At 44.4% G+C, this 9,907-nt stretch overlaps 1 protein-coding gene across 2 annotated transcripts in view; it reads left to right on the top strand.

The window, feature by feature from the left end:
- The first annotated feature begins 352 nt into the window (after positions 1-352).
- Positions 353-9,907, top strand: part of Slco1a2 (solute carrier organic anion transporter family member 1A2) — a 98,203-nt gene continuing 88,648 nt past the window's right edge. For both annotated transcript variants that reach the window (XM_045139509.1, XM_004664415.2), the window contains exon 1: positions 353-452. The gene's annotated coding sequence lies outside the window, so the exon portion shown is untranslated. The remainder of the gene's footprint in view (positions 453-9,907) is intronic.

Below are 9,907 nucleotides of genomic sequence, written 5' to 3'. Positions count from 1 at the left end.
CTAAGAGCCTTCTTAATCACAAAAGAAAAGAACAACAGCAACAACAACAACAAAAAATCACAAAACCCTGAGAACCAGCAGTTGTACGACAGTGACAGAATGTTCTGTGGTCTTTGATAAGATGGTGCCATTGCAGCCAAGGCCACTTAGGAGTTAACTTTTCTAAACAAAACAAAACAAAGCAGTAAGGGGAGCCTGGACTCCAACTGGCCAGTCCTGGAACCAGTTTCCGAGATTATAACCTGCTTTGTGCAGCTCTGAAGAGCCAAGGAAACTTAACCAAAGGATTAGGACTTATATAAACAAAGACCCCTTTATTTACATCTCTTGTTGCCTTGAGGACCAAGAGACTCCTGCTTCTCCTCCTGATGACTTGATATGTGATTCTTAGAAACTTCCATAGCCTTCTGGAATAGAAACCACAGTCAGTACAGAGGGTGGAGAATGCTAAGGTAAAGTCCTTCATCTATTTGGGTCACAGTGGGTCTCGATGTAATCACTTTTGCTTGGGGAAATGTAAAGTATATCGGATACTTAGTTGTGAACTCAGGGTCTTTTGGATTTGTTCTTTCATCATCTGGCCTGTCCTTTGCTGACACCCACAACAGGTCTATTTAGTGCAGAGTTTGTTTGGAATTACTGCTGCTTGTTCAAACACGTGCTGAGGTGCAAATCTGGGGGTCTAGTTATGCAGTTACACGTGGTCTGGGCTCCTAGCTGACTCTCAGTGATGTCAACGGCCTGAAAGGGTTTTCCTTTTCAATCTGCTTCTTCTACGTGTCTTTCAAATTTTTATCAAGCCTTTGTTTCTCCACATATCCCTTTCCCCTCCTGTTGAAATTCTAGAGGATTCGTTATATGGGATACATGGAACGGACACTTACTTGCTATGGGGGGGGGGGCTTCCACTCAAAATTCAAAATGGAGACATGACCAGCTTTTTTGTTGTTTTTTCAAGGCAGGGTCTTGCACTATCCCAGGCTGTCCTGGAATTCACTCTGTACTCTCAGACTGGCCTTGAACTCACAGAGATCCTCCTACCTCAGTCTCCTGAATGCTGGGACTAAAGGCGTGTGTCACCACACCTGGCGACATTGCCTCTTTAAAGAACAAGCAAGAAAACACAAAAGCATGGAATCAATTCATTACAGATCTTTCTTCACACACGGGACCTGTATAAACACATGCAGTCACCAGTAATTATAAACATAGGTTCCTTTCTTCTATTCATAAGCACAGGTCATTATTATGCATGTGACATAATGCTATACTCACTGAAGCATCCAGGAGTCTTTCTGTATCAGCATATCTACTTCTGCCTCGTACCTGGTCCTTAGGTGGCAATGCCTGTTTCTGTAAACTTAGATTTCTGAAAACTTCTGTAAACTTAGATTCCTGAAAGTGAAATCTTTTTTCCTATAAGTGACCAGATATTATGATTTTTAATGTGCGAAGAAGTCCCTTGTAGGAAAGTTACTGGAAAAGCGTAAGGTATTTGGCCACCAGTGTATAGGTGAGCCTGCAGGAAGCCTGGCTTCATGGGACTTTCCCTGGGAGGTGAAGAAATGAATCCTCTGACAACGGGAGAAGGAGGACTGCACCTCTGAAACACTTAGGGAGGTGAGAGGTAAGCCCTCTGCAATATGGGAGATGTCTGAACTTTGGGTGCATTTCGTTGTGGCTTTATAAAAATTTTAATGTTTGAAATTGAAAATTGATTACCTTAAGCTTGTTCATACCTATGTACCCCTTGGCAAATTCTGAGCATTCTAAACACTCACACGTCTTGGTCTGGGGAACACTGCTGTAGACAGTTAGTGAACTTGCAAAATGGATGAGCAAGAATGAGTTTGGGGCTGGAGAGATGACTTAGTGATTAAGGCGCTTGCCTGAGAAGCTTAAGAATACACGTTTGACTCCCCAGATGCCATGTAGGCCAGACACAGATGATCATGCATGTTCAAGGTTGAACAGGCGCACAAGGCGGTTCATGCATCTGGAGTATGCTTGCGGTGGCTGGAGGCTCTGGTGCACCTGTTCTCTCCCTCCCTCCCTCCCTCTCTCTGTTGCTCCTGCTCTTGCTCTCTCTCATAATAAAAGGCAGTCTGGGGGCTGGAGAGATGGCTTAGCGGTTAAGACATTTGCCTGCAAAGCCCAGGTACCCCAGTTTGATTCTCCAGGACCCACATAAGCTAGATGCATAAGGGGGCACATTCATCTGGAATTTGTTTGCAGGGCTGGAGGCCCTGGTGTGCCCATTGTCTCTCTTTCTCTGCCTCTTTCTCATACACACACACACACACACACACACACACACACACACACACATACACACAAAGGCCAGTCTGTTAGGCTTACCTCAGAACAAAAGTTTTGGGCTGGAGAGGTGGCTTAACGGTAAGCACTTGCCTGTGAAACCTAAGGACCCTGGTTCGAGGCTCCATTCCCCAGGACCCACATAAGCCTGATGCACAAGGGGGCACATGCATCTGGAGTTCATTTGCAGTGGCTGGAGGCCCTGGTGTGCCCATTCTCTCTCTTGGTCTCTCTCTCTTTAAAAGAAAAAAAAATTTTTATGTCTACTCCCAACTCAAGTCCAATAAGCATGGGGACAGGGAAGAGAGATAAGTTGGTACCAACACATGATGTATCCATACTAAGTATGTTCATAAAAAGTAATAATAATTAAAAAGAAGTTTGCTACATTGTTATATGTATTCCCTGCAGCTTAAGAGACTGACTCATGCTTAAGAAATTTACAGGCAAAGGTTATGTCTGGGGCATGGGAGGTAGCTCAGTTGACTGAGTGCTTGCCTATCTTGTATGAAGCCCTGGGTTCCCTCCCCAACACTGCATAGAAGGAAGCATAAAGCCAGGTGGAAGGCTAGAGGAATGGTCAAGGCACTTGCTTGTAAAGCCTGACTACCTGGGTTCGGTTCTCCAGTGCCCACCTGAAGCCAGATGCATAAAGCGGCGCATATGTCTGTAGTTCTTTTGCAGTGGCAAGAGGCTCTGGTGCCCCCATATTCTCAATCTCTCTCTTTCTCTCCCCTCACAAATAATTAAATAAGTTAAATAAAAAGTGGGAGGCAGGAGTTTAATGTAATCTTCTCATGGCCAGTTTGCAACCAGCCTGGGCTACAGGAAACTTGTACTTTAAAAACAAAACAAAAATCCAAAAAGGCCATGGCTGGATCCAACCCCCTGGTGAAATGAAAAGAAAACTCTGTTTAGAAGGGATCAAGGTACTAGTTGATGGGGCTTGGAGCTATCTTAGGTTTTCACTGAGTCATGTGGTGTGGGGATGAGATGTCAACAGAAAGAGGTTATAAAGTATATGGTTCTCCGTTCTAGACTGGGGTTAGGTGAGCAGCAGGAGATATGATTGCCCTGAGGACTGGCTGCCAAGAGAGAGAGCCAGACTGGAAGACTGGCTCCGGCCCAGCGGGCAGGGCTGGCATGTCTTGCTCCGTGAAATCCTCCCCTGCCTGTTGCGGCGTTCGGAGGCAGGTAGGGCTGCCTTGTTTAACCGCAAAGGAGGAAATGAGGGTGATGTGGAGAGGAACTGGGATGGAGAAGGCAGAAACACCCTGGAGTTTCTTTCCCACGTGTGAACTTTGGGCTTGCTGCAGGAAGAGAGAAACAAAGAAAGCTAGAGACATCAATCCAGGCCTGAGCCTTTTGTAGGAACTGAACAATGGCCACAGGTTTGTTTCTTTTTTTAGAAAAAAAAAAAAAAAAAAAAGGTGGGGAGGGCCGGCTTAGTGGTTAAAGGCACTTGCCTGCAAAGCCAAAGGATCCATGTTGGATTCCCCAGGACCCAAGGAAGCCAGATGCACAAAGTGGCCCAAATGTCTGGAGTTCGTTTGCAGCAGCTAGAGGCTCTGGCACGCCCATTCTCTCTCTCTCTCTCTCAAATAAATAAATAAGTAAAAATAAAAGATTAAGGAAAATTAAAGGTATTTTTTTTTATTCGAGAGAGAGAGGGAGAGAGTAAAACAGAGTGACCATGGGACCCTTAGAGCCTCCTGCAAGTACAAACGAACCCAGGATGCACAAGCCACTTTGTGCACTCAGCGTTATGTGGACACTGGTGAGTCCAGCTTGGGTCAGCAGGGTCATCAGACCTTGCAAGCAAGTGCCTTTAACAGCTGAGCCATCTCCAGAGCAGTGTGTGTGGCCTGTGTGAGATTTTCTTTAGTGTCAGAATGAGACCTGCCTTATAAATGAATTGTATAGGCAGTGGCGGAGAAGGTTAAGCATGTATTTTTTTAGGTCACCACATAAATATCATTTCTCCATGGGGGCCACACTTGCAATCTATTTCTTTTGTAAGCATAGCTTACAGCATAAGTGTGGATTAGGTCAATTTCCTTTTTTTCTTTTTATTCATTTTTCTGAGGTGGGGGTCTCGCCTCTAGCCCAGGCTGACCCGGAATTCACTATGGAGTCTCAGGGTGGCCTCAAATTCACAGCGATCCTCCTACTTCTGCCTCCTGAGTGCTGGGATTAAAGGTGTGCGCCACAATCCTGGCTCGATTAGATCAATTTTGAAGTCTTAAAACAACACGTCTTCCAAAGAGAACAGTTTTTCTTCCTGCAGTTTTCTCTTCTCTGCAAACCTTCTGTTGATAGTTTCAGTTTATACATGATATTTCTATCTAACCTAGAGGCATCTTAAGGGAAGAAAGGTTGACTTTGGCTCATGCTTCTGGGGACACAGTCGTTCATGACATTGAAGGCATGGTGGTTGAAGCAGAGCTTGGTGGGATCTTGCAGTGGGTCACATCATAGTGACAGGAAGCAGGACCAGTGAGGCTCCACAGATTCCCCAAATAGTGCCATTAGCTGGAGACCAGTGGTTCAATCATATGAGGCTGGAGGAGGGCGGTGGTGTCATTTCACATTCAAAACATAACCACTGGGCTGGAGAGATGGCTTAGCGGTTAAGCACTTGTCTGTGAAGCCTAAGGACCCCAGTTTGAGGCTCAATTCCCCAGGACCCACGTTAGCCAAATGCACAAGGGGCTCACGTGTCTGGAGTTCGTTTGTAGTGTGGCTGGAGGCCCTGGCGTGCCCATTCTCTCTCTCTCTCTATCTGCCTCTTTCTCTGTCTGTTGATCTCAAATAAATAAATAAAAAATAAACAAAAAAATTTAAAAACATAACTACCATGTTCTCTGAAAGCATTTGACCCATTTATCTCATTTTAAAACTAAAGGCCATGTAGACATGGGGGTGAGGAATTGGATACTTTCTATTGGAGTCAAGTTTTGGAAGCCTATGGCCAATGTGTATGGATTCCTTTTTTTTTTTTTTTTTTGGTTTTTCGAGGTAGGGTCTCACTGTAGCCCAGGCTGACCTGGACTTCACTATGGAGTCTCAGGGTGGCCTTGAACTCATGGCAATCCTCCTACCTCTGCCTCCCAGGTGTGGATTCTTTGCTGTCCTTACAGCATTGGGAATATTTAGTTTTTCTTAGGTTGAAAAGTTAGAATTAAGCGAGTCCTGGTAGATTCAGCAGTGTGGTGAGCCCACATGCTACCTGAGTGTGTGTTAGAAATGTTGGTTGGGCAGGAAAAGAATTGCGAATGTAGACTGGGGAAGTTGCTGGGGACTCAGAAACTTAGGGATAAGATTATCTTCATTTTCCTGCAAATTTCTGTGTCATACCCATTTTGCAAGAGTTATTATTATTTCAACTAGGAATACATTTCAAACTTTTTTTTTTTTTTTTTTTTGGTTTTTCGAGGTAGTGTCTCACTCTAGTCCAGGCTGACCTGGAATTCACAATGTAGTCTCAGGGTGGCCTTGAACTCACAGTGATCCTCTTACCTCTGCCTCCCGAGTGCTGGGATTAAAGGCGTGCGCCACCACGCCCAGCACATTTCAAACTTTTAACTCTTATTGACAACTTCCATACATCCACACAACATTCCCTGATCAGAATCCCTTCCCACCACCCTGTTATCTAAGCACTTGGGAGGCAGGAGGATTGGCATGAGTTCAAATCCAGGCGGGGCTCGCCAGTGAATTCCAGCGGACATGGTTCAGAGATTAGAAGTGCTTATTTCACAGCAGGAAGCGGCTTTTGGACCAGCTGGTATAAAATTTACAGCGGAAAAACAAGAGGCACCCTGCCTTCAAAAAAGTGGAAGCTGGGCTGGAGCGATGGCTCAGAAGTTAGGCATTTGCTTGCAAACTCTGGTGGCCTGAATTAAATTGCCCTGTACTCATGTAAAGCCAGATGAACAAAATGATGCATATGTCTGGAGTTCACTTGCAGAGGCAAGAAACCCTGGTGTACCCATCCTTTCTATCTAACTCTTTCTTTCTCTCTCTCATAATAAATAAATAAATTTTTAAAATGGCAAAAGTTGAGAACTGACACCCCAAGGTTGTCCTCTGACCTCCACAAGTGTGTTGTGGCATGCCTGGGCCTATAATACACACATACCTCATATAAATACACACACACACATACACACACACACACACACACACACACATACTTTTTTGAGAAAGAGAAGGAGCAGATAGATATAGTGAGCTTGGGTTGCCAGATCTTTTTGCCAATGCAAACAAACTCCAGATGCATGTGCCACTTCGTGCATCTGGTCTTATGTGGGTGCTGGGGAATTGAACCCCAGTCTGTCAGGCTTCATACCAAGAGCCTTTAACAGCTGAGCCGTCTCTCCAGCCCCATCCTATTTTTCTTTTCTGTTTATGGCATAGACTGAGTTGAAGGTTTTTTTTTGTTGTTGTTGTTTTGTTTTTTTTGAGGTAGGGTCTCACTCTGGCTCAGGCTGACCTGGAATTAACTCTGTAGTCTCAGGGTGGCCTCGAACTCTCGGCGATCCTCCTACCTCTGCCTCCCGAGTGCTGGGATTAAAGTGAGTTGAAGGTTTGTACCTCCCCGTATGTTGAATGAAATAAGTCATTATAAATAACTGGCGGCAGTTCAGGATTTCAGTGCCGTACATGCTTGTTGCATATGTGTGGTCCGCTATATCATGTTTGGTGTATGCATGTGTGTGAGACCCAGCAATTCTCTTTGCCATGCCCAACTTGTTACATAGGCTCTGAGGAGTCAAACTCCATGCTTACGTGGCAGATCTCTTAATTGCTGAGTCATCTTCCCAGCCCCTCAGTGCATACGTTATTTTTTCTTGCTTTTTTTTTTTTTCTCCAAGGTTGGGCTTCCCTCTAGACCAGGCTCATTTGGGACTCACCCTGCAACCCTAGGTTGGCCTTGAACTCATGGTGATCCTCCTATCTTAGCCTCCCGAGTGCTGGGATTAAAAGTGTGTGACACCATGGCAATTTACATTTGTTGTTTTAAATATTTTGACTTATTTGCAAGTAGAGGGAAATAGATAGAAGAGAGACAGAGAGAATGGGCTCACCAAGGCTTCCAACTGCTAAAAACAAACTCCAGATGCCTGTGCCATGTTGGGCATATGGCTTTACATGGTACTGGGGAATCAAACCCAGGTCATTAGGTTTTGCAGGCAAGTGCCTTAACAGCTGAGCCATATCTCCAGCCCTACATTAAAAAAATATGTTTTATTTATTTTAGAGATAAAGGGGGAGAAAGAGAGACAGAATGGGCACCCCAGGGCCTTCAGCCCCTGCAAACTAACTCCACACACATGTGCCATCTTGTGTATCTGGCTTATGTGGGTACTGGGGAATTGAACCTGGGTCCTCTTAGGCTTTACAGGTAACACCTTAACTGCTAAGCCAACTCTCCAGTCCCCTACATTTGTTTTTAACTGTGATCATGGGATGCCCCTGATCTGGAAGGCTTCTTTATGTTACTAAATCTTTCTATACAACTGTAGTAACACATAGTTTGGAAGTGCCATGTTCTGCACAAGTATATTTTATTTTCTATGTTATAAATTTATTTATTTAATTTATTTTTTCAAATTTTTTTATTAACAACTTCCATGATTGTAAACAATATTCCATGGTAATGCCCTCCCTCCCCCCACTTTCCCCTTCGAAATTCTACTCTCCATCATATCCCCTCCCCCTTTCAATCAGTCTCTCTTTTATTTTGATGCCATCATCTTTTCCTCCTGTTATGATGGTCTTGTGTAGGTAGTGTCAGGCACTGTGAGGTCATGGATATCCAGGCCATTTTGTGTATGTTTGTGTACGTTGTAAGGAGTCCTACCCTTCCTTTGGCTCTTACATTCTTTCTGCCAGCTTTTCCACAATAGACCCTGAGCCTTGGAAGGTGTGATAGAGATATTTCAGTGCTGAGCACTCCTGTCACTTCTTCCCAGCACCGTGACGCCTTTTGAGTCATCCCAAGGTCACTGCCATCTGCAAAGAGAAGGCTCTGTACCAAAAGTGAGAGTAGCATTAATATATGGGTATGAACATTAAGAGAAGTGCTTCCTGGGAAGTTTGATGAGCATTGTATATACATTTAGCCAGACAGCAGCAGACGTTACACCCCTAGGGCTCATGACTACCGCTGTTTTAGGTTTTCAGTATCAGGGATGTATTCCCTCCCATGGAGCAGGCCTCCAGTCCAATTAGAGGGCAGCTGATCTCCACCATGATAGATGTGCCACTATTGTACCCGCTGGCTCATTTGGCCTGGCTAAGTTTTTGGTAGGCACAATCTGATTGCACCTACTTAATGAGACTATAGCATGGTGATCAAGTATGGCTGGATATATGCTATTTGCATTTTAACATGGAGAAACCACATATGAAGTACTGCTGTGAAAAGCCCACAGGAGTTCTCATTTCCTTGCAAATGTTTCTTCTTTATTCCCTGCTGTCACTAATGTCACTGCTGGCTTCGTGCGCTCCTACTCTTTGATCTGCCCGTAACAGTGGTAAGATGCATGCTGGATGGGGTGGCCGGTGTGGCTCTCTAATAAACCCCGCAGGAACACAGATGTCAGGAATAGATACCTTCATGCATATGACTTTGATTTTGCTACAGTGTCTTTCGCTATATTTACACAAGAAAATAAATTACTTGTCTACGTAAGGAAGAGGCCAGGAATCAAACCATATTCCATTTTCCAGTCAGAACACTGACCACTTGCTAATCTTCAAACTAATGTTGGGCCTTAAGAAGTTCTATGTATGCAAAATTGTGGTGACTTTTGTGGATATTTTTAGTTTTGGTGGGTGAGCCTAACTTTTAAAATATATTCCTAGAAAAGCCTAGGGGAAAAAAAAATAACAGGTAGGTGGCAATAATACCTGAAGCCTCTCTGAGGCAAAATCATTTAGTAAGGTGTTACCATAGTGATGGCAACTATGGCTTAGGTAAGCAAAAATTACATCCTAATCCCTTCATTTTGTATGAGAAAAGAAGTGTGCCTCATATACTGGTCACAGTGAGCAAAGTCATTTGGGGTGGTAAAACACTTGCATTATCCATTTCCAGTGACTCAGCTCTTGAAGTCAAATACACCCACAGGGTGACTTGTGCTGGAGATACGTGGGATTGAAATGGCACCAAAGAGCCTTAGCTCGTTATGTTTCTAATAGCCATATTTGGGCATTCATTGGTTTATGATGCTTGTGCTGGTGTAGTACCAATGGTCTTTTCTTTTTTCAATTTTAACTTTTTATTTTATCTCTTAGAGAGAACGAGAGCAATATATAGAGAGAGGTAGAGAATTGGAGCCAGGGCGTCAGCCACTACAATCGAATTCCAGACACCTACGCCACCTAGTGGGCACGTGGGACCTTGCAGTTGCCTCACCTTTGTGCGTCGGGCTTACGTGGGATCTGGAGAGTCAAACATGGGCCCCCAGGCTTTGCAGGCCAGCGCCTTAACTGCTGAGCCATCTCTCCAGCCCCCAGTGGTCTTTTCTACATTCAAATACATTCAAGACTGTCCCAAACATCTTGTCTAAGGGGCTAACAT

The sequence above is a fragment of the Jaculus jaculus genome, chromosome 22 (assembly GCF_020740685.1).
Source record: "Jaculus jaculus isolate mJacJac1 chromosome 22, mJacJac1.mat.Y.cur, whole genome shotgun sequence".
Classification (NCBI taxonomy): Eukaryota; Metazoa; Chordata; class Mammalia; order Rodentia; family Dipodidae; genus Jaculus; species Jaculus jaculus.
The sequence above is the reverse complement of the archived record's forward strand: the minus strand, read 5'-3'. Positions and strand labels throughout refer to the sequence as shown.